This window comes from Trachurus japonicus, chromosome 4, assembly GCF_045865225.1.
Source record: "Trachurus japonicus isolate A0001 chromosome 4, Traja_1.0".
NCBI lineage: Eukaryota > Metazoa > Chordata > Actinopteri > Carangiformes > Carangidae > Trachurus > Trachurus japonicus.
In genome coordinates this window covers 9,303,929-9,328,339 of record NC_140910.1, presented here as the reverse complement: position 1 = coordinate 9,328,339, position 24,411 = coordinate 9,303,929, and the positions used below count along the sequence as shown (strand labels likewise).

Genomic DNA, 24,411 nt, shown 5'->3' with positions numbered 1-24,411 from the left:
TTTCTCTTTCTCACAGTTCAGTCCCCACTTTTTTTGTTTGTTTGTTTGTTGTTGACAGATTGTATGCCAGTATGTTTTTTTTTTCTTTTTTATTAAGTTATTATTATTTTAAGTTTTTTGTACTTTTATTTTGAAAAGTACATGGTATCGGCCAAAGTGCATTTTTATCGTATTGTGTTTATATTGATTTGGGAAGGTCCACATTTTGTTATCTCCATTGGCAATGCTCTATTTGATGACTATAATCATGCTGCTATAAATGCTATAAACATGTGCATCTACATGTCATGGAAGTAACTACATCTCTGAATCTGTGTGTCCCAGCTGAAACATGATCCTGACCACATGATTTCATTTAATCTCCAATTTGCAATTTATTTGTTTGTCTATCTTGGTTATTTCTCTTGATTTCATCATTTTTCATTTATTTATTTTTTTTACTCTCTGGTCTCGTCTCACTGCCCTCCTCTGTTTATTTCTGTCTCGCATGACTGTGGAGCAACAGGGAAATTACTGTCGAATGCGGAGTCAAGAAATGGAGAGAAACAAAAGACTTCATCATTTCAATAGATATTCAGAGCCACAGTTTGCAAGTTTTTAAACCAAAGATCATTACTCAGTTCAGGAACACACACACACAAATGCATTCACGCAAACAGCAGAATTAACAGCAACGATTTTGTAGCACGTGATAAAAAAATTATAATGATGAGCTTTTAAATGCATGCATATCTATCTCAAGCTCATCCCAGCAGTGTCAACATACTTTTTAATCTCATAGCTGTTGTCTGAAAACCCACTAGATCACTGCCCACCATTGTATTGACAGCTGTGGGTGGACAAACAATGGACCAATCAAAGTCTTGCAGTAGTAAGAATGGGGATGCCATCTTTGCGAGCTACAGCTCAGAAATAAGAAACAAACACACAAATGGAAGCAAGTGTAATCAATGCAGCTATACAGGCAGTTTTACTAACTGCTACAACTTCAGATGACACTGATGTCTAGAGGAAAACAAAAGGACTGACATTTGCAACCTCCAACACAACAACAAACTTGCAGAGTTCTTAAAACAATTCTTCAGTTTTTAGAAAGTCTGCACCCAGACAGGTGGGTACAATGCCTATAGGTTGCATCCCACTACATTAACTTCTATTCATCATTGTTACCATGACAACAAAAAGTCTGGTGTGCCTACTGCTGGAACACTTGAAGTATTACCTCAACATGAAGACATTTATAGTAGGATAAATTCATCGGTTGCCCAAGAAGAAGAAGATGAAGAAAAAGATCATGAAATACAGATGGGCACCCACCATTATATAATTAAAAGAATTGTATTATGTTGTATTATGAAAACACATCACATGTCACCAGTTGTTCTCTCGCAGAAATTCTTGGAAATACAGGACGACATATTACAAATCCTTGTCATATTTAAAAGTTAATTCAAACATGAAGAATTGGAAAAGGCTACTGACCTTATTGGTCATTTTGTTTTCCTGAATGTATGGTTCGATATTTGTCTTGATGACTGTGGCGTATGACTTGTTACATAATCACTGCACTCTGTTTTCAATCCAAATGATTTAAGGGCAGACAGCATGCATGAAGAATACTGCAGTAAAATGTATGTGTATGTTTTCTCATTCTGCCTTTTCCTATTTTTTTTCTATCATTCTCCCTCTGTACTTTGGCGTTAATTTCCTTGTTGCTTCACTTGACTGGTGATTGAACGCCACCGGGTGTTCAGAGCAAATTTCACACGTGGTCAGGACTGGGTAACCAACTGGAAAATCCCTCTTCAATCTTCACTTTGCGTCTTCATTCCATTTCCTCCCTGCCCTCTTCTTCCTATCCCCACTCACTCACTTTGCACTTTTTTTTTCTTCCTCCTCTCTTTCTGCTTCTTCCCCACACTTGATTTCTGAATGTCTGACCTGGTGATGTTACTCATATTCCTTTCCTCTATAAAATGCAAACACAAACTGCTATTAATCCAAATCATTGTTCACCTTTTCATCTTTTTCTGCTGCTCTCATCATCTCCTGTCCATGTGCATGTTCTTATCCTTTATTTCTACTCAACATGAAAAGGTTCTGTGAATTGCACAAACTTATAAACTCACATCCCTTCTCTTTTTATCTATATTGTGCAGTTACTTTGAAACTCATGTCTGTTGCTGCAAGGATCAACATCTTATCTTTTTGCACTCCCTCAGTTCTGGCTCTCCCCTCCACTCCTACCTCTCCTCTCTTTTTACACTTTTAATCAGATCATCCAGCCTACACGTTCTCCATAGGTTTACCGCTCTACCCCTATATGCAACCCTCCATAACTTCGTTATCTGTTTCCAATTCTTTTTTTCTTTCCTCTGCATCTACCTTTATCATTGTCTTTTATTCCTTTTTTGCATCTCTCCATTTTTCTCCTCACTCTCCTCCCTAACCTCCACCACCTTCACACCTCTCTTTTTCCTCAATTTCACTCCTCTGTTACCAATTTCCTCCTGCTCTCCTCCCCTAACCTCATCTCTCTTACCTCATACCTTATACTTCTCTGCTCCTCATCCTCTACTTCATCTCTCCCAATTTCACCTCCTGGCTGGGGCAGGAGTGCTGTTGCAGCGTAACAAATCCCAGCTGAATCCCCTCAGTCTGAGTCGCTGTTCTAATGAGCTCAGATCAGCCACAGCAGCCTGGAGGCACTCTGCTGTCATTTCACTGACGCTCAATGACAGCTATTAAAGTGACGTCTCTGTATGATGTGTGTATTGGGTGGCTGCAGATGCGCATGGGTATGTGTGCAATTTTGCCCACCTCGAAAATATTGTGCACGTGTGGGAGGATTGGGACTGGATTAAAGATGCACAGTGCAATGATCGAGACTAATTCATCCTCCCATCTATCCATTAGTTTATCCTCAAGTGTTGTGGGAGGCCTGAGGCCAATCCCAGCTGACATTGGATGATGGGTCACCGGACACAGGACAAACAGGGCTGACGTGTAGAGACAACCAAACATTCACACACACACACACACACACACACACACACACACACACACACACACACACACACACACACACACACACACACACACACACACATTTCAAACTATGGGCTATTTGGAGTAACCAGTTCACTTAACCTGCTTGTCTTTGGACTGTGTAGTAAAATCAGATCAGACCCAACAAGAACATGCAACTGGCTTGAAGGTAGGCCTTCAGCCAGGGAACATAGGAGACAGTGCTAACCACCTCATATGAAATGATGCTAAATCTCTCAAAATGCAAAAAATTAAAAAAGAAAAAGAAAAAATGCAATAACACACACACACACACACACAGAGAAAGATACTGTATGTAATACATGTTTATTTGTGTTTGTAGAGATTATTTTACCATGCAATCAATAATTTTCATTAAAAAAAATAACACAATATTCCATCTAAGCCTTTGCGCTTGAGGATTTCATTTTGAATGGCCAAAACTGTAATCAATCCGCATCCAGTAATCCGTTAAAAAATGTTTTCTCAGATATGACAAAAAAAAAAAAAATTTAAACAAAACAGATTGGATCGATGTGTCTGTGAACTGCCATCTTCAGGTCTTTGGCTGAGCCACTCATGAACAGAGAGTTTCACGCTTGAGCACTTCTTTTTTTTTTTTTTTTAAAGCTTCAGGTCATTGTTGAAACAAACGATCCACTCTCAGGTCATATGTATTCAGGGAGCAAAGAGCTCTGTACTTGACTGCAGTCAACCTTCCCTTAATCCATGTAGTCTTGTGTCTCATCAGGCTAGAAACATCTTTTTACTCATGCTTTAAGTGGCTTCTAAAGACCAGATGGAGTGCTGCTGAGATGTTTGTCCTTTTAACAGGTTCTCCTTTCTCTGCACAGGACTATAGGAATAGCTAATAATAGGAATGCCTCTCACAATAACCAGTGGGTTCTTTTTTACCTCCCTGACCAAGGCCCTTTTTTTGGTAACTGGTTACCAAGTCCTTGTGGCTGCAATCCTTCATCCATTTCACATTTACTGAGGCTACTGTGCTGCCATGAACACACAGCTCTGTTATTTGAACAGTCTAGATACCTTCATGTTTTTTTGGGGGTTTTTTTATGTTTTCCTTTTCATTTACTATGACATAAAGTCAGGAGAAAGGGAGAGGGTCTGCATACTATCTGAGGCCAGTGTATATAGGGTTTGAAAAGTTAAGGAACTACACTGATAGTTTTCCAGCCCCAGTCGAAGCAGTGACACTTAACCACAGTAGCATAATGTATTGAGAGACTGGCTTTAATAAAGTAGAGTCAGCATATGAAGGCAGCCAGAAGGTGTAGTGATTATCTGAGAGGGCAGTCGGGAGAAAACTGAGGGCCAATCATTTCATCCTGGCTTGTCACCACACAGAACATAGTGTTATTTTAAAGAGAGGCAGAGAGAGGGGTAGAACAGATAAAGAGAGAGAGAGAGAGCATAGGGGCTCACGGAAGACTTATGGCTTAGTCAGTCACCCAGCTAAACACTCTATCAGCCTGCGCTTTAGTCAGTCTCATCCATATCCTCCTTCTATTTCCCATCATCCATCCATCCATCTCTCCACTCACCGCCATTGTGTGATAAATCCTCACAACATCACAGCATTTTAGCCACCCCTCCATCCCTTTGTCTGTCCTATTTTAAGCATCTCATCTCACCTCTGTCTGTGATACGCATGCACACACACAGCTCGGCTCGTGGAGGGGATTTATTGAAGAGGTGCTTATGACTATTTGAGTGATGTGCTTAGCTTGCAGGTCTGTCCAGCTTCAACCTCTCACTGGTCTGAGAGAGCCAGTCATCCCGGGAATATGATGTGTGTGTGGGTGGGTGGGATGACGTTGTGGTGCTTAACCTCACGAGATACCAGTTTACAATGGCTGATGTGCAATTAAGAGTTGTTGCCACGGTAAAGGTTGTGCATTCTTCTTGTGTTGATGTAACAATGCATAATGTCAATGATAGGTCCCTATAAATGTAGTAAAACATGGATGTGTGTGAGTGTGTGTGTGTGTGTGTGTGTGTGTGTGTAAGAGTGTGAGATAGAAAGAGAGGGAGATGGAGGGAAATCAGCCGGGGAAATGGGAGAGGAGGGATGAACTCTTCTGACAAAGTCCACTATAAATAGTTTCACATCACAGTTGCACAATTACCTCCATAAAGTCAATAAAGGGAAGTTTAGCAGGCATCAATAATCCAGCTACAATCTCCTCAGTGTGCATGTTGTTGTCGGCTCATGGACAGTTCAGTTATTTGCAGTTCTTTTTGTAAGGATTAACAACTGTTAGCAGACAACAACATTGCTTTCAACAAAGTGGTTCAGGTCAAGGGTTACAGTTCATAAGAGAGGTGGACATCAATTGCAAGTGTTTTTTTAAGAACATGAAGAGCACATTGTTTTCTGTAACCCCTTTTCGCTCCTATAAATTCTGTAATATTCGCCTATCCAAGGCGTACCCTAAGTAAATTGAATGCTGTTCTTGAACTGTTTGGAGAATATGGATGGGCTTGGTCTCTTTTGAAAGGTAACACTCTGAAGTTTTTCCCCAAACTGAAATAATCACTATAAGTGCTATTATCATTGAGTAATCTAAGTTGGAACACACTGAATTAGAATGTTTTTATTCTCGCCTGAATTTTTTTTTTTGCAATCAGATGCCTGAAGATGAGTGTAGCTGAGAATTTTAGCTGGAAAACACAATGGGACCACAGCATGAAGCCTTACCTGGCCCCAGTTCAAATTTGATAACAATCCTGCTAAAAATTAGTATTTTACACATGTTTTTCTAAGTGTATATCTAGGCGTTTTCCTAAAGTTGCCATTGAGAAACAATACATGCGCCAAAGTGCAGCATTTGCATTGTTACGCATGAAAATGGCAGTGCTGCCTTTTCCCAGGGACCGTGAATGCAGCACATCGTTTTTTTCGGAATTTCATTGGCTATTCAATGCATCAGTTGCCATCGGGATCGGTTCCTATTGGCTGAAGTCATTCAGCGCTGTCGGAGGGGATGTTCCTCATGAGACACAGCCACTCATTCGCTATTGCAGGCGGCAGCCGGGGACAGGGAGCTTGTGATTGGTCGAGTGAGCTGTCAATCGAAAGGTCAGAGTGCAGCGCCATTTTGTGAAGTGAAATAAACATTGTTTTCATGTAAACGCCGGACTTATGAGGAGAAATAAACGGATTTACTGGATATACAATGCGTAATTTCATAAGATGCAGCAGCGGGATGAGGCTATCTACCGGTACAACCGTGTGTTTTGGACTAAATACTTCACTGGATTGGATTTACTGGACTTTTCTGAATGTAACGACATCCAGTTTGTGGGGAAACCCTGTGATCCTGAGCCTGCCCTGACACAAATTGTGAGTTATATCGGCTTTTTACGAACTTTGTTAGCATGTTTATAGTCTGATTCGAGTGTTGCTGTGATGATTATATTTAGGAATGGTCGGCATATCTTTAATCACAAGAGTTTTAGCTTTCCAACGATATGTGGCATGACTATTTCAAGTGACTGGTGACATCCTCTATGACACCTCCCTGTTTAAAACCCCCCCGGGGGCCCGTGGGCGGGCCGTTGGAACGGAAAGAATATTGTCATTGGAAATGACAAAAAATCACAAGGAGCTGAATGATCCCATAAGGACATCATTCCTTAGGTTCAACTACAATTTGTAAATATCTCAGCAAATTTTCTTTTTAAGACACATAAAAAAAATCATAACAATCATTAAAAATTACATATAAATGCTTTGAGTAAATGGGCCTAGCAGTTGTTGAAACGCACTGAAGATAGTTGCCATTTTCAGAACATCCAGGAGAAAGGAGGGCAACAAGCGATACAGTACAGGAAGTGAAATACTTGGACAGGAGTGGAAATTCGAGGAATATTCATGCACAACAAATAATTAGTAATCTAGCAGAATGGGAATCAATTTGTCTGGGATAAACTCAACAGCTTCAGGTCAAACTGCAGGAGTGGCATAAGAAGACAGCTAGTGAATTACTTTGACTTTATGCGTTTAAGTGAAATGTCAGTGTCACTCTCTTATCTACGTATATGAGAGTGAAGGAGGCCATGTGTTTGTGAGTATACAGTACATCCTCACAAACATATGGCCATTCACATTCTTCAGCCACTGCACTTACTATGACTATAGAGAAACTGAGTATAGGCATCACTCAGCCACAGGCAGCAGTTCTGCAGCACATAGTCCTTGGGCCAGACCAGATACCGGTATCACTTGAGTATGAATAGCCTTTTCATAGGAGCAGCTTTTTTTTTTTTTTGCATTTTGTTCGATCGGAGTGCGCAATGTTGTTACCTAGCAGAATATCTGGGCTTGGAGGGAGAGCCTGAGCAACTTGAGCTTCGTACAGTGAGGCAATAGACCAAGAAAATTGAAGGAAGAACCTTAGATTATCCACTGCCTCAAGCCCTGAGAAAAAAATACTTAATTGACAGGGTTTCACATCCACCACCTTTTGTTCACATTTTGTTGATCTGCGCTCATCATTGTTCAGTTACCAAAATAAAGGACTGAACTGATATCTGGATCCAGTGTTTTAATGTACACACCACATGGTTGTTCTGTGAGCCTTTTGCTGAACCTCTGTAGCCTGTGATTGACACGTGGGACTGACCTGGACTACCTTGGCCAGTTGCCACAGGGAACATAGTGTTTCATTTTCATGGTGTCCGCGCGTCTGTTTTTGTCCAGTCTAGGCAGATCGATACGAGCCCAAGCAAGGGAGTGGTAAAACAGAGAGCGCGTGAGACAAACACCAGATTTCGTTTGTGAAAGGCCCAACGTTGTTAAAGTGAGACTCTCTAACAAGGACAAAACCTTTGATACCTGCTACGTCATCTTAGATGATGGATCGGAGTGCACAATGTTGTTTCCTGGTACAGCAGAATATCTGGGCTTGGAGGGAGAGCCTGAGCAACTTGAGCTTCGTACAGTGAGGCAACAGACCAAGAAACTTGAAGGAAGAACCTTAGATTATCCACTGCCTCAAGCCCTGAGAAAAAAATACTAAGATGATTTCCAGGGAAGGCACTTTTTTCATTTTTGAACAGCAAGAGTCTATTACTTTAAGAGGTGACAAATACTATAAAGCTGCCAGTCAGCAAGGTCTATCATATCAAAACTTAATCTAGGGGTGTATAGGAATAAAAAAATCACAACTAGAATTTGCCCTCCCAGGTGATACCGATAAGTGAAATTTTGGGTCTTGGCCCAAGGACTAACACAGTAACAGCAGTCACATACAGCCATGTAAACAAATAGACTATAATTGTAGCCTACAGTATGTAAATCTTCCATTGCATCCTCAAATTGATAAACAATATGTATTTCTCAAGGTCACTTTCCATGATAGCACACTTTATTTGTATCCCTGTGTTTGAACAACAAAACAAAGCCTATTTATTTCGATTTATTTCTTGGTAAAGACTTGGCTTTAGACCTTATTGAAAAGGGTTTCTATTGAAATCCTTTATGGGACTGAACACTCTTCTGAGATCAGATGTAAAGTGATGTAAAGTGCTTCCACTTCAATATCGTTCTAATTGATGTCTATTTTTAGTTTAACTGGTCAAGCAGTGCACGCCGTTTTCCTGCCCTGTTGGCACAATGTGCTGCTCTAGAGAATGTCTTAACAAGAAAGACTTAAAGTGAGCATGGTTTAAGTTTACCTGACAAAGACCTCTTATGGCCATGTGAATCATGTGAATTCTGATTCTTGTATCACAGACGCAGGGCAGGATTATCATGAAATTATTAGCACCACAAAACCCCACATAGGAACATTTACAGAAGGTTGGATCGGTGTTTCCCATTTTCTACCCATCAGCTATTACAGACATACCAGCTATTTTCATGAAAAGATGACCAAAAGTAACTGAGGATACAGGAAACAGGTTTTGGTACACATTGATGTTATATATTTTGTATGTTGTTTTTTTTGGTACAATGTATTCTGTCTGTTTTCCAGAGCGTTTGCTGACTGTTGGTCCCTGCTAGTGGTGAAGGCTGGCTCACTATTGTTCAGGCTGTTGACCGGGGAGTGTAGTCTGTGTTCTAGCCTGTCAGTCTAGATCAGTGTACTGTGCATCCTCGGCTACTTTGAACAGAGTTAAACCCCAGCACAGAGCCTGCAGCACTTCACACACATAGCTCACGTAAGCACACACGCAGACACACACATGCTAGGCTAGGGAGCAGTAAGGTATATGAGTACTGAGAGGATGTGTCACCCTCCCACCCTCAGCCCCTGCTCTGCTCTGCTCCTCATCTTCTCTTTACCTTTTTCCTCTTTCCATCCCTTTCCCTGCAGGCCTCGCAGTACGTTTGCACATGCTCTGTCTGCTTTAGTAAAAGTCAAAGTATAGCAATCAAGACGATACATCATAATCATCAATAGAAGGTTATATAACTGGCTTTAAGTAAAGCACTCTACTGGACATCTATCCAGCACGCACACAGGCACACAAACAAACCCACCGTAGGAACACCTTGTGGTCGTTACATCAGCAGAAGCAGCCTTATAACCTCACACGAAGGATGAGTACATTAAGCACCAATCTGCCTGCACTATATTCAGTTCCATCATCTCAACTGAGCAGAATCGATGTGTGGATATTTTCTCTCAGTCACAGTCAGTCAGTGGGCGTCCATACTAAGCAGGCTGGTGCCGTGAGTACCGTAGCATGGATAAAGTGGAAAGCGACCGGTGTTATCCATGTGGGTGGTGGAAGAGCCGAGCTTTCCTTTTTTCTCTTTGGTTCACCTGGCAGACATTTTGTGCCTGGCTGCCAGGGGGGTCAATGGGAAACTGGTGGGTTGGCATGAAACTGGCTTTCTTTGCCACTCTTTGCACAGCTTGAGATGGATTCCTTCAGGACAAATGAACAGGTGAGTACTGAGCTGCCTCCAGAAGGCTCACACACAGACACACACACACACACACACATTGAAATGCCAGCACAATCACACCTAAAAATACACTCAATTATACACGTTAAATGTCAAGGAACCTGGGCACAAGGTGTCATCTCATCTTGTTCTGATCTCTTATGTTTTAACTCACCTATATGTATCCAATTCCTTTGCTGTCTAAATCGCTCGACTTGTCTTTCCCACCTGAATTTTACCCAGTGAGAGTTTACGTTTGAGTCAGAGACATCATTAGCTAGTTACTTTAAGGTCCACATAAGAGGACAAACCTCCCTGGGGTTCCACAGAGGGCTTTAAGGGTGTATTCACACCTGTTTAGTGCGCACCCTGGTGCGCACTAAATGTTAAAATGATACATTGTTTCATTTTTCAGTTAGTGCGGTTGCTTTCACACCTGCTTTTTGTCACTCGGGACCAAACTTGGAGAACGTCACGTCTCCATGACTACCGGTTGGAATCTGGAACCGCTGATTGATAAAACTTTCATGATGGAGACTCAAGTAGGGCCGGTTGTTAGTAGCTCTGGTCATTTATTTCTATATTGTTTGCATGTATAACTCTGTTTGGTACTTCTGGCTGGTTTCCGGTTGCGTTCACCCAGCTCGGTCCTGTTAGTTCCCGGTTAACTCTTTGACTGCCAGCCATTCTCACAGCAGCTTCCTCCAGCTTGCCAGGCATTTTCCAGCTTTTTGACTGATTTCCGTAGACCCACCATATATTATGTACTGTTACTACATACGCATTCAACCCATCAAAGGAAAGATGAGGGTCTCTAGTTTCCAGCAAAAAAAACTGTTTCTATCTTGTTCCAGTCTTGTGAAATTGGCGGTTGAATATAGGTTAGTTTAGCCCAAAAATGCCATTTTGGCACCAAAATCTTGAGAAAGAGGTTTTTGTGTCGGCTGTCATTTTCAGGTGTACCAGTACAATTGGCTCCTTTATATTTTGCTTTAGTGATGCCTCAACATCTGTACAGTTGTTCTCTTGTAAACAACAACTAAATCAACACTGACAAATGACTTTTGATGACAATAGACAAAATATTTAGCTACTGACACACACTACTGCAGCCTCTTTTCTTTCTTTTCTTTGAGTTACAACTTTTTCTTTCCTTTTTTTTAGTGTGTGTGCGTACGTGACGTGTGCGTGTGCATACGTGTGCGTGTGTGTGTGCGTGCGTGTGTGTGTGTGTGTGTGTGTGTGTGTGCGCGCGCGCGGATCAGTTCGACAGGTTTTTGTAGCCGAAACACGGCGCTTTAGATCAGATCCAGCTTCCTCTGGTCAGCAGGCAGCGGTCTCACTCACTCTCTCTGTCTAACACACACATCTACACACACACACACAGCAGCTCTGGCTGACGTGCCCCCTGAACTCACAGCCACAGACAGTCCATGTACGCTCACAACAGACACTCCCACCACCTTTAGCTCTCCTCGTCACGTTCGCCGGCGCCGTCCGTTCCTCATCCACACTAGATCGGGGATTTTCAAGCTGCTATCTGAGTGATTTCTCGCAAAATCTGGCGACTTTCCAAACGCTCTTGATGACTAACGACGAGCGATCAACGGGGTTGTTGTTACTAACGTTTGTGCTTTGTATCACGGAGCTGCACGGAGCTTCGACGAGCTGCCGAGCCGCCATGAGCCCCGCCGCCGCCCCCGAAGCTCTCACCGGCGGCCAGAGTGTCACGGAGCGGCGGCGCTGCAGTCAGACACCCGCTCCGCTCCGTGAGGGGGGAAAAACACGCTATAGTTTTTATATCTCTCAATCCAAATGTGTTTTTCTGCACTTAATTTTGATGATACAAGTCTGATCTTCACAGAGGAGTAGGGCAAGACATTCAACATGGCGTTGCCATTAAAAAAACGCTAAGACGAGTTATCTCGTCTTTGGCAGACTACGCTTGGATTCGCTAAGACGAGATAACTCGTCTTTGGCAGTCAAAGAGTTAAACGTTAAACACGGGCGGACCTCTGCTGCTCGGTAACCACGGTAACCAGCTGCTCCGCGGACACAAGGGACGGAGCCGCCGACCTGTCGGTGTCTGAGCAGCGGACTCAGCGGACACGCAGCGACCGGCTGCTGCTGCTTCGTTTGTGGGGACAGAACTCCGCAGCACCGGAGCACCAGGCGGTCTCCCCGCTGCGTTAACCCGTTGTCAGCGACTACGGGAGCCCTTTTAGCTCAAACGTGTTGAGTTCGCCTGGCAGTTGGCTCGCACCAGAGTGCGGTTGCTTTCACACCTAAACTAGTGCGCACCAGAGTTCGGCTGGAGCCGAACCGAGACCACCTCCTCAGGCCGCACTAGTTTTGGTGCGCATTAGAGTGCGATGTGCTTTCACACTGACCCAAACTGGACCAAATTTAGTGCGCACCAGATTTAGTGCGCACTAACACTGCAGGTGTGAATACACCCTAAGATTCTAAGAGCTATAGTTGGATTATTGCAGCAACTGTTTTTTTGTTTGTTTCTTTTCCCCATGACTTTTTGTTTAATGCAAGCTTTATCTTTATGGTGTTAAGTCTGAATGATAGACTGATTGCAGTAAATTCAGGATAATCTAAGCCCAAATAGGAAGTACACACTGATAATACAATAAGGATGTGAGTATTACATCATGAAGGCAGTGATACCTTTCTCTAAATGCAGGAAACGTGTAGTGCATACGAAGTTGGGTGAGGGCACTGGGCCGAATTGCATGATGAGTGCAGATGTGATGCAGCCCACATCACGTGGCACAAGTCACTTAAAGTACAAGTACAAGTACAATCATAACCAAGATGTAACCAATCGGTGGGTAGCCTACAAGCTGCTCCAGCATGTTTTGTGCAAGTGAAGTGAGGACAATCAGAGGACATAGTGAGTCAGGAGTAAGCAAGACAGGGAGAATATAAAACAAGAAGAAGCTAATATGTAAAAATGTAAAAATTGTTGGCTGAATGATTAGAGCATATATCTACTGTATATTTATATTACAACGGATATACTTTATAGCCTATCAATATCAATTTTGAGGTATTTTAATGTCACCATCTGCTGGGGAATTGAAATCACAACAGTCGAAACTTTTGAGGGGACATTTCATAGAAATATTAACCAAAATGTGTATAGTTCATTTGTTGCCAGATGGAACTACGTTTCAGACAGCCCTCACCAAGGCTTTCTTTTTGACAGTTAGGTGACTATCTTGACAACATGGTCTTGACAAGAACAGTTTTATATCTTGTATATTTTATATAATATATCTTGTATAGGAAATAAAAGAAAAAAAAACAGATGTCATGAATACAAAGAGGATAGTTGAGTTTGAATAAAAACATTTATAAAATTTTGTGTCAGTGTAATAAATGTAATTTTTTTTATGTTTTTTTTTTTTTGTTTTTTTTTATCATATTCTTAAATGGTCTTGTATATTCTGATCTAACAGTACACACACACAGTGTACAGGCAAAATTTACCTCAGACCAAGAATCCCGAAAATCATTCACATTTTAAGGAGCACAAAAATGAGCATGATTAAATAAAAGCATTAAAGGACTGTGCAGACCTGGTGGAGGTATACAGTATACTTTCAGAGAGCATCAAAGTCAAGCTACACTTAGTAATGCAGCATGAAAACCACTGCTTTGTTTTTGTTCCAATTAACAAGTCTTTGACATGTTGAAGCAACAATTAAGTTGAAGCTTCAAACAAACTGAAAACTTGAATGTCCTGAATTATAAATCTAGAAGGCAAGTAAAGGAGGAAAATACATTTAAGGGGGCATCCATTAGCTGAACGATTTCGGGCATAAACCACGTAGCCACAATGTCCATGTTTCCATTCCCTGCACAGGGACATCTGATCTCTGCCCTTCTCTCTACACTGTCAACTATCGAACTTAGGAAAGATCTCCACCAAAGATTATACTGAAAGCAATGTTTCTTTCATACAGTAAAAGATATAGTGAGAGGAAACCTTGACAGCTTTGTCTTACAGAAGCAGAACAGTCTATTAATGCTGCTCCACTTGCACTGTTGTTTTCCAAGAACCCCTAGTCCTTGCAATGCTTGCCTGCACATGGACACATCAACACATACATACACAGTCAAACGCCTTGACCATGTAAATACACACACACAGTCACTCTCTGGCCTTGCAACCTTAACAGCCCTATCAGCCTGCCGGCACAGTCTATCTTTCCAGCTCCATCCCCAGGTGAGCTTTCAGCTGACACAAACGTGTGAAAGGATTTGAAGCCATTAAAAGCGACACCTCTGGGGATGGACTCGAGAGACAGAAGAGGAAAAACAACATCATCATTCCCATGCATATTAGGCAACAAGGCTAATTGGCTATATTATATGCATTATTGATTGAAATGAAAATGCACAAAGGGGAACTCGGTAAGAATCTTGAGTTAGTTTCAGAAGTGTCCTCCGCCCCTGAGGGTTCTCACCGTGAGAAACTGCTCACTCTAGAGCATCATTGAGCATCCATGAAAAGACTTCTGTGGGAATTGTCGATCATAGTGACATTTGGAAGGGGGAAAAAAAAAGAAAAAAGCGGTTCATGTAACCACAGCCTGTGGTTACATACATGTCTGTCATGTAGTCAGCCATCTCAGCCTGGCATCCTACTGCTGTCATAACTTAATAACAAGGACAGTGGAGGAGGGGTTTGGAGGCAATAACCTAATCAACACACAACTAAATTATACACTCCCCCAAGCACTTTATTAGGAACACCTGTGCACCATTTATCCCATTAGCCAATCAGGTGGCAGCAGTGAAATGCCAATGTAGGTCAAAAGCTTCAGTTAATGTTGACATCAAACCTCAGAATGGGGACAAAACGTGATCTCAGTGAGTTTGATGGCAGCATGATTGTTGGTGCCAGATGGGCTGGTTTGAATATTTCTGCAACTGGGATTTTCACACGTGACAGTCTCTGGGGTTTTTACTCAGAATGGTGCAAACCAACAAAAACTATTCAGAGCAGCAGTTCTGTAGACATAAACTTCTCATTAATGTGAGAAGCTGGAGGAGAATGGCTCAGATAACCACTCCACACCACGCCAAAGAACTGAGGCCGTTTTGAGGGCAAATGACAGCCTCCCTATTAATAAGTGGTTGCGGAGAGTAGTTCATGAGGTCAGTCTGCAATATCAGTCTGTTTTATTAATGCTCGATCAGACCAGCTGACCTGTCGGTGGACTGTTGTGACCACAGTTCTCCAGCCCCAGACATAATTGCCCCTACACAGGTAATCATGTTCTCTACAAACCACACACACACACATGCTAACACATTGTATGATTCATCATACACTTGTATGTGCTGACTGACAGTTTTAATGATCCGTTACAGCATACTGCTTTAGGTGGATGACAACTGGAACATGAACAACAGAACTCACTGGACATTTGTGAGAAACATGACACCATGTTCAATTATATATTTTGGGGAATTTCTGTTTTGCTAAAGCAGATGCAATGGATCAGTCTGGATCGCTCAGACAAAACAAGTTATTTTAAGTTTACTATTTGTTTATTTTAAGAATTTATTTAATTAATCTCTTTATTAAGGGAAATATCAGTTCTCTACTAAAAAGAAAATAGCCTGCAGATCAAGTGATCAAGAAAATTCACATTTTGAACATCTACCAATATCTATTCATGTGGCACTTGATTTTCTGGAATTCATGGTTTGAAAAACTTATTAATGTGAAGGTAATTTCTGGGAGAACTGAAAAACCTTCACAGAAAACTCAGCTCCATCAAAAAAGAAAAGAAAAGTGGCTGAGCACAGTGAGGCAGAAGAAGACTAAAGTAGAGGGCTGCTCTGTTCAGCCATCTCACACAAACCATTCCTCAGCTGAGCTTCACTAAGCCAGTCAGTAACCACAAATAGCAACTGCTTGTTTGTGTTTCAGTGTCTAAGTCCTTTTAACAAATACTGTAGTGCCATCATGACCAGACAATACAGATGACTTTTTATCATGAATTAATGCAAGATTAAACCATTTTGCAAAGAAAATCAGGAGTACGTCATGGCTCTCACCATCATCATAATCAGATTCATTATTCTAATACTAAACAATGGACGTGTGTTTGGATCATATTTACAGTATGGTCATTCTTACTTGAGGATCTTTAAAGTTGGATTCCCACAGTCAATTCCATTATTTTTCCCTGTATTGTGTCTTTATGGCATGTATTTTGTTTTTCTCATGGTTTCCCACCCGACTGTAATTTTTAGTGTGGGCTGATGGTTTTGTGTGAAAGGCACAACACTTTGGGCTATTTTATGCATCACCTAATGCAATTCATGCAAATACAGCAGCATTGCTGGCCCTTCTCAGCTCATTGTGTTGTGTTCACTCAGCAAACTAAGCAAGGAAGAGAGATTCCCACCGCTCTATACAGACCTTTCTGTCAGCAGCCATTTTCGAAGCAGACACACGCAGCGAGTTTGAAGAGCAGGCTAATGAATGTTGTGCTGTTGCGCAGCTCTGATGTTGTCAGTGCTGTAGTGGTTACAGCATGACATGGGTGCACACTGGCTTTTAATAAACAAGGCCAGAGGAGTAAACATGTAGTCACATGGACTGACTGACTCCCATTCAGAGATAATTTGTCACCCTGCACACAATCTTGCAAACAGTCAAATAATATCATTATCATTATCAACTTTGACAGCAGCCCATCCTTATGTTTAGCATAATTTCAACTATGGAGACAGAGGATGCAGAAATGAGTGGAAAATGTGGCCAGTAGCCTATACATATATTATGATCAGAGACAATATGGCACTGAAACACAGTCACTCCTGAGTTTCAACCTAGTTACAATATTTCTCTGAGTATTGCAACAAAGGATTTACATTATTATGATAATTATACTAAGTGTAACTGGAAAATATGCTCAAGATGCTAATCATTTTTTGTAGATGCATCATTAGATAAAATGCAGCTAATCCAGATGTCCAATAAATCATTTGATACATTTCTGTATAATTCATCTTGATATCATTTCAAGCATTTACAAAATCCTGCAATTTGGACTAGTGTTTCGAAAGAAAACAGTGTCTAAGAAAGAGTGTCAATGCATTGTGACACTAAATCTCTGCAGTGAACCTTCAGCTGATAAAATAATCTACTGGTAGCAGTCATTTTCTGAGGCTGTCACTGCCAGAGAATACAAAAAATTGCACCCTGCAATGCCCATCACAAACTTACAGAGGACATTCTGCTCCACATACTGTCACCTCCTCCTCACTTCCCTGTGCCTTGTGTATAACAGCATGCAGATAAGGCTAACCAAGGGTTACACACCCGCATCAGTAAGCACAGAAGTGGCCATACATGGAGCAGATGACAAGTCTGCAGTTGCCAGGAGCTTCAACAAGTGTCACCAGCTCATAAACAGGGTTCCCACGCTGAAGTAGAACAGAAATAGGAATATCTTGTTCTGCTGCTTGCTGTGTTTCTTATCAGCCCTATCTGTCATCACTGGTAACAAGCAGACATCAGTGCACCATGTGGTCTACTTCATTTGAGCCGGAACAGATTCCTCCCTGCTGTCCATCTCTCAATTGGTTATTCGGATACGGCTGTTGGTGGAGTAGTGTCTCCCCTGTTATGTTCTGCTTCAATGTCCATTCATTAGATCACCTCTAACGACTTCCAATATTTTGCATACATTTTGACACGACTTGTTTCCTTTACAAAATCTCTGTTTGGATTCTTAATTACAAATGTGCAAGATGTTTATTTTATTCTCATTTCATGTAATTAAAAATCTCTGATAATTAAAAGAAACAGCATGGCCGAAGAAGTAATGTGCACCTACTAAAACCCAGGTGCTGCCAAAGGTGTTGAAGCACAACATTAGCCTGACTATTAGAGCATGTGGCTTGTTTCTTCGGGGATTGTTTCTGCTTTGGTTACTATTGTTTATGAGCTCCCTACAGTGCAAAGCATTCAAGTGCCAACAGAAGCTTTTTTTAAAGTGTAATAAACACAGGATGAGGCTGTGATTTGCATGGATGGATGAGCCACATATGTATTGGATCCACTGAGGAGGCACACCTGTCATATTGTTTGAAGGGTCACTTCATTGGAATTGTAAAAACATAATTTCCCACTTAGGTTTGGAGGCTAGTGTGCTGGGAGCTATTTTCTCCTGAAGGTGAAATGAATTTGCATTTTGATCAAATTCAAAAAGAAACAAAAAATATCGGTTACTTCAGCGCCTTCTCAAGGATGACTGATTGACTGATTGATTGTCTTGCAGTGTTTCCCAGGCTGAGTAGGCCCACAAGACACTCTACCCTAACAGCTAAGATGATGAATCAAGATATACAGATCGATAGATTCAAAAGACGATGTGAGATCTACAGACTCTATGGCGTGTGTGGCTGTGGAACGTGTTGACTTTCAATGCGGCGCAAACATTAATGGATTAGAGCAGACACACTGGACAGACATCGCAGCTGTGGTGCGTGGTCCAGAGTTTCAGTCTCTCACCTATTTTTCATGTGCGCAACCAAAATGAAAAGATGCCATAACTGCATCAAGGCAGCAAGATTACATAAAACTGACACCTTCCACTATATAGTTGCCTATGTCTAGGCTGAATGTGTCACAGACATGAAAAATAATATATAGGCTATGAATACATTTTTAACCATTGTAGCAGCTGGTTGTAGAGACAGACTTGACATGTCCTGATAAAAATAAATCAGAAATTAATTAATAATGAAGATAAATCCTAGATTCTTAGGCTAATTTGCCATCTGAGTGTAGAGACACAGCAGAGGTGACAGCAGCAGCACTGCAGCGGAGACGCAGCCGTGAACACACGCTTGATTCTCCACAGCAGTTCAGCGACCTCAGCCACCACGCTCACGCCATGTTCCCGGTATAACAGATTTATTTTTGGCCCAACGAAACAACAAATCATAAAATAGTGACCAAATAGTGTGACTTTATAATGACTTACCTCACTGAGACAATTATATAAAGACACACATTTATTGGACATTTCAAACTAATAAGCCTGGTTGAGCAGCAGCCCCATTAAACACACCTCCACCATCACCACATACTGCACCAAACAGGTCAACTGTGAACACACCACTGAGACTTTGCAATGTTAATATTTCACAAGGCTACTGAATCACAGCGTCTCCATAATACCATGGAAATGGATGTTAAGCAGACATAACCATTTACAGTCTGTAAGACCAATATTATTGTGGTAATCAAAGTTAACTCTATGTAACTAACACAGGAACTAAGCAACAGACAAAATACAAAATGCTGAAATCCGACTCTACATTTTTGTCATATTATTTTTTTATGATTCCTCTCTTTTCTCAGAAATTCTGAGCTACAACTGTCTTTTGTTTCCAAATTCTCAAATCCATCCAGTGGATGTTCTCATGCTACGAGAGTAGAAGCAAGCAGCAAAAACACAATTTCAACATGTGAGAGGAAATACTGTGGAAGCCTGAAGTAGGTCTACTCTCTTCTTAAATAATGTCCAGAGATTATCTGGGTGAAACCACTTGTACCCTCTCTGTATCCCTGTCAATACTTAATTTATTTTCTGCTGTCTCAGTGAGGAAAGATGAATATTTAATACAATGTATTTGTTATTATTCAGCAGTGTTTCTACACCACTGCTTCAAAACCACGCCATCTTTGCTTTACTTTAAAACAAATGTCAGGGATAAAACCGGCAACTTCGAATCATTACTTTTTTACTCTATTGCTACACTAATCTGCAGACACACACTATATGCTTTCTAACAAGGTGTCACAGTCTTTCCGAATGATCCATATGACTGTTATCAAAAATGAAATGAAAGATGAATAAGTCTTGATCTAACTATTCTATGGTTAAGAGAAGTTCAGACAACCACGCATATTTTGTTGGGATCAGGAAGAAGAAATTACCCCCAGGCACTCCCAAGCATCCACAATAATGAAAACACTATAATGTAACATTTGGTAACATTTGTACCCCTTTCCTCCTGGACATAGACTATAAGACATTTCAGTACGCAACTGGCGCCTACATTTTCTGGAAAGTATCAGTCATTGTTTGACAAAATGGTTGCTCAAATGTGATGCAAGGTTATTGGTGAACTTTGCAGTCACCTCATCATCGGTGTTGCTGTACAAGTCGGACATTGTGAAGTGGACAATATTAAATTCAGCTCCCCAAAATGTCATTAAAGTAACCAGCAAGATACATTCACCGCTCACTCTTTTAACCAAATACTACTTTATTTAGTCAATTCTAAATCCCTTAAGTGTTGATATAACATTACACACTGAATATAGCACAGGATCTCCTGTGTATTGTGCTCTGCTGCTTCCAAGTCCACATTAAAAGACTGAATAAACCTGAGTGTTAACATGGCCTCCTCCCAAATACAGTTGGGAAATACACTTTTAAGGATAAAAGCTTTGTATACAGCCTTTGAGCAGACCTTGAAAATGTGTTACATGAAGGTCACTTTCTCAATATGCGGTTCTCCTCATTTATTAAGCCTGTAAACACCACATGGCCCATGTGAAAGACATACTGTAATTCACATAGTCCTGAAGAAATGTAATGACATGCACTCCATGCACTGAATGTATTTGCCATTACATTGGCTTGTGTTTTACAAGGAGTCCCTTCTTATGAAAGACACATCACAGCTAAAGCAGAAAGTGCTGTGTGGCTGACATAATTACATGTATGCCAATCAAGGGCAAACTCTTGATGATAAAGTTGCCGAGCATCTTAATGCACCGTTAGAATAGAGCTTATTGCTTGCGGGTGCAAACTGTCCCACAGTCCTCTGAAGGCTGCACCTTCACAGGCCATGTCCTTGGAATAAGACAGCCTATGAAATGGGACACACTTTTGGGACATCCTTTGATAAATAAAGTCCTCTAAGTGACTGAAAATTGATGACATGCTGTTAAATTCTGTCTTGCGTCCCATCCCGAGTATAAGTTGGCAATGTGATTATTGCTGCTTATAACACAAAAAGTAAAAGCTTTGTTGAGCTTGGAGGACGACTTATGAATTCAATGGCCTCACTCACTGATATTGTATACAACCAATGTGCAATGGACAAAATGCACCACTGCACTAAAACTCAATCCATATCTGCAGTTTCAAAGGCCAGTTTCACAAGAAGCACATCTCCAAGAAAAACAGACATTTAGAAAATAGCCTCCTCTCTTTGCACAGAAGTCCAAGACGAGGCAAGAAGAGGATAAGAGGAGGAGGATGTTGGTAAAACAAGAGAGCAACACGTAAAAGGGAGAAGAGACGAAGAAGACAACGGTGAGCGGTGTGTAGTTATTTTCCTTGAGGGCTAAGCAATGTAGATCAGAACCCCTGGGACTCCCCCTCCCACCTTGTGATGGCAAGAAACAGAGGAAGGGGGGAACAAGGAATTTCATTAAAGGTCACAGGCAGATTGTGTCTGATGCCTGCAATTGAGTTCTTACTCTACACGATCTTGTGCCTCTCGACCTCTATCAGTGTGTGTTTACGAGATGAATTAAACATTCCAGCTCTCAGATGAAATCCTCTTTAGTTGCCGCTAAGTTATTCATGTGAGACGTTGCATATGACTGTGCTTCTCATAACCTACTACACAGATGCCACATGTGCCACAGACACTGAACATGCAGGATCAGGCGGATTTGTTTTTAAAGGAAACATGTTAGTCCATGTTTGCAGTTTGTTTTCTCATGCAGCGAAGAAGCTGAGGTACATTCAAGTGGAGCCATAAGGTGCTGCACTTTTAAGCTGAGAGGCGGTGGTGGGTTGGAGAAGGGAGGGGGGGGGTCACATGTAGTCCAGTCGACACAGAATCACCCTGGTATCACCCCTGACTATAAATAGCCTATATCTGAACACATAAAATCCCATTAACATTTGGAGCTGCTGTGCTGTCTGACAGAACAGAAAAAAAGTATGCACGATCACTCAGGCTTGATTAGGCTCATCTGCACAGCAATTCTTTTAATGCTCACATAGTAGTTGAAGCCATGGCTTGCATCCCTGGAACTCATCTCCCTCTAAGTCATCCCACTGAAGCCTGGCCCTGACTGTCCCTCTGGGTGTGAGGGGTGATGGGGTAAAGTCATTTAAGACCAACTGCCAGGGTCACATCGCAGCTTCCATATACACTTTTCCTACTTCAGTTTTTTGGGGTGGCGAGTCCTTGAAGCACGCGTGTGGCGCCAGCACAACCACACACACACACACAGACACACACACACAACCACACACGCACAAATACCGCATTCATCTAGTTTTATATGGTGATGGTGCCCCCGCAGCGGCCGACGGGCGCAACCCCCCCTCTCCTCCTCCTCCTGCTGCTCCTGGATCGGGAGAGAGGATAGAGGGACTCTATTCACCATTGGCGGGTGCACATTCGCGCGCGCGCGCGCACACACACACATACACACACACATACACATACACATACACAGACACACACACACACACACACACACACTTATCCCCCCCCCCATCCTGACCCCCAGCAATAAGCCTGAGAGGAGGTTTTCGTTCATTTGATTAACAGGAAGAAAGCGGCACCGAGTATTTTAATAAACGTAATCCCAGCGTCAGAATCCAAAATCTCCTCATTCAGACTGTTAATGTGGATTAACCATGAATGAAATCGATGTTTCTCTCGCTGATAGAGCATCATGACGGGCTGACAGTTACAGATAGATTTACAGGCGCGCGCACACACAGGTGGTAAAGGACGCGGACTGGCGGCTATTTGTTGATTTGTTAAGATTTCGCAGCAGATCAGTATCTCTTCGGACAATTTCACCACTCAGCCATTTCAACCAAAAGCTCATTTCCGACAGGAGTAGCTTTTTTTTTTTTTTTTTTTTTTCCCCCTTCTTCTTTTTGCGCAGCTTGCTGGGTGAGAGTGCAGCTCTGTGCGTCCATGAAGTGAGACAGCCCAAAGTGGCGGACAGAGGCAGAGGAGATGCTGCTCACTGCTGTGTGCGGGGACGTTTCCAACAGCCTCTGCATGCACAGTCCCTCTCACCACTAACCCCTTCCATTAAACACAAATAACGTCATGGACAAGGGGGGAAAATGCATTCATCATCTCTACATCCACTTGAACTTGTCCTCCACCATTACCACCTCAGCTGGATAATTCTGCCGAGTAAATCATGAACTAAGAGCATCAGCTCCCTGCATCGCAGTTGCTTGGTTTTTTTTCTTTACCGGTAAAGTGTTAAAGCCTGACGGAGCTTGCAGAATTAAAGTCTGAATGTGTATTTACCGTAAAGGAAAGGATCCCGTCCGTTCTTTTCTGTTTTGGCCACCTCAGATAATATTCCTCTGTGCGTTACGTCCCGTTAGGATAAGGTGCATTCCATCCAAAAGCCACATAGCCCCCAAAAAATCTCGACGCTCGAGCGCTGGAAATAAACCTGGGAAATAAGACTGGCGCACTTTTCACTCCAAAGGGAAGAAACTCAGGGGAAATGCGGTCCAACAATTACACACGCGCAGAAACAAATTAAGGAACCCCTTTTAGTCCAAAAACAAGTCCGCTATTAATCCAAAATCTTTTTTTTATTCACAAGTATAATAAGAATGATATTCTCCTTGACAGAAGAGAGCCAGCATCTCCAGGTATTCTCACACGCACCGGTCTACATGTTAATGACGGTAATGTTGGAGAAAAAGACACAAGAGTGGGATTTTTGCCCCCATCGTCCGCTCCTCACGATTCAGGCTGCACTTGGCTGATAAAACACCGTCCTCTCTCTCTCTCTCTCTCTGCTCTCTCCTCTTCTCCTCCCCCTCCCCCTCCTCCTCCTCCCCTCTCCTCTCCTCCAGCCCCAAGTCTCTTTCGGCAGCTTTCATGGAGCAGAGACGCGCCTAGCGGCCTTGGAGGGAACTCCACAGCCACATGAGTTCATCCCCACCCCGCCCCCACCGGAGGCCGCTCTTAAAGATACATGGGAATGTGAGACTTACCCGTGTCTGTGTGTGCGCGCGCTTTCAGGGGAGAAATGATGGGCCATGCATGATAAATTATATTGGTCTTGTTAAAAATAAATAATATAGGGAGAGAGATCTGAGTAATATATAGGCCAACAGCTGTAGGGAAAAAATGGACCACTTGGCAAAACTAAATTATGAAGAGTATGAAACGAATGAAAATGTACTTTTAAAAAAATAAGATTATATTATTAGCGCATTATGGATATTAATGTTTGTAATTCCCCTAAGTATGGAAGCTATAGGCTAGAAGAATATCTGTGTTTAGACCAACGAGAAGAGGAAAAAGAAGAAAAGGACAATAATGTTAACACTTTATCAAAGTAAAACATTTAGTAATACACACAAACATAC

At 41.9% G+C, this 24,411-nt stretch overlaps 1 protein-coding gene across 2 annotated transcripts in view; it reads right to left on the bottom strand.

The window, feature by feature from the left end:
• Window positions 1-23,852, bottom strand: part of nlgn1 (neuroligin 1) — a 328,368-nt gene extending 304,516 nt beyond the window's left edge. The window contains exon 1 of one of the 2 annotated variants that reach the window (XM_085773817.1): window positions 23,330-23,852. The gene's annotated coding sequence lies outside the window, so the exon portion shown is untranslated. The remainder of the gene's footprint in view (window positions 1-23,329) is intronic. The other variant, XM_085773819.1, reaches the window with a different exon arrangement.
• Between the last annotated feature and the right edge of the window lie 559 nt (window positions 23,853-24,411).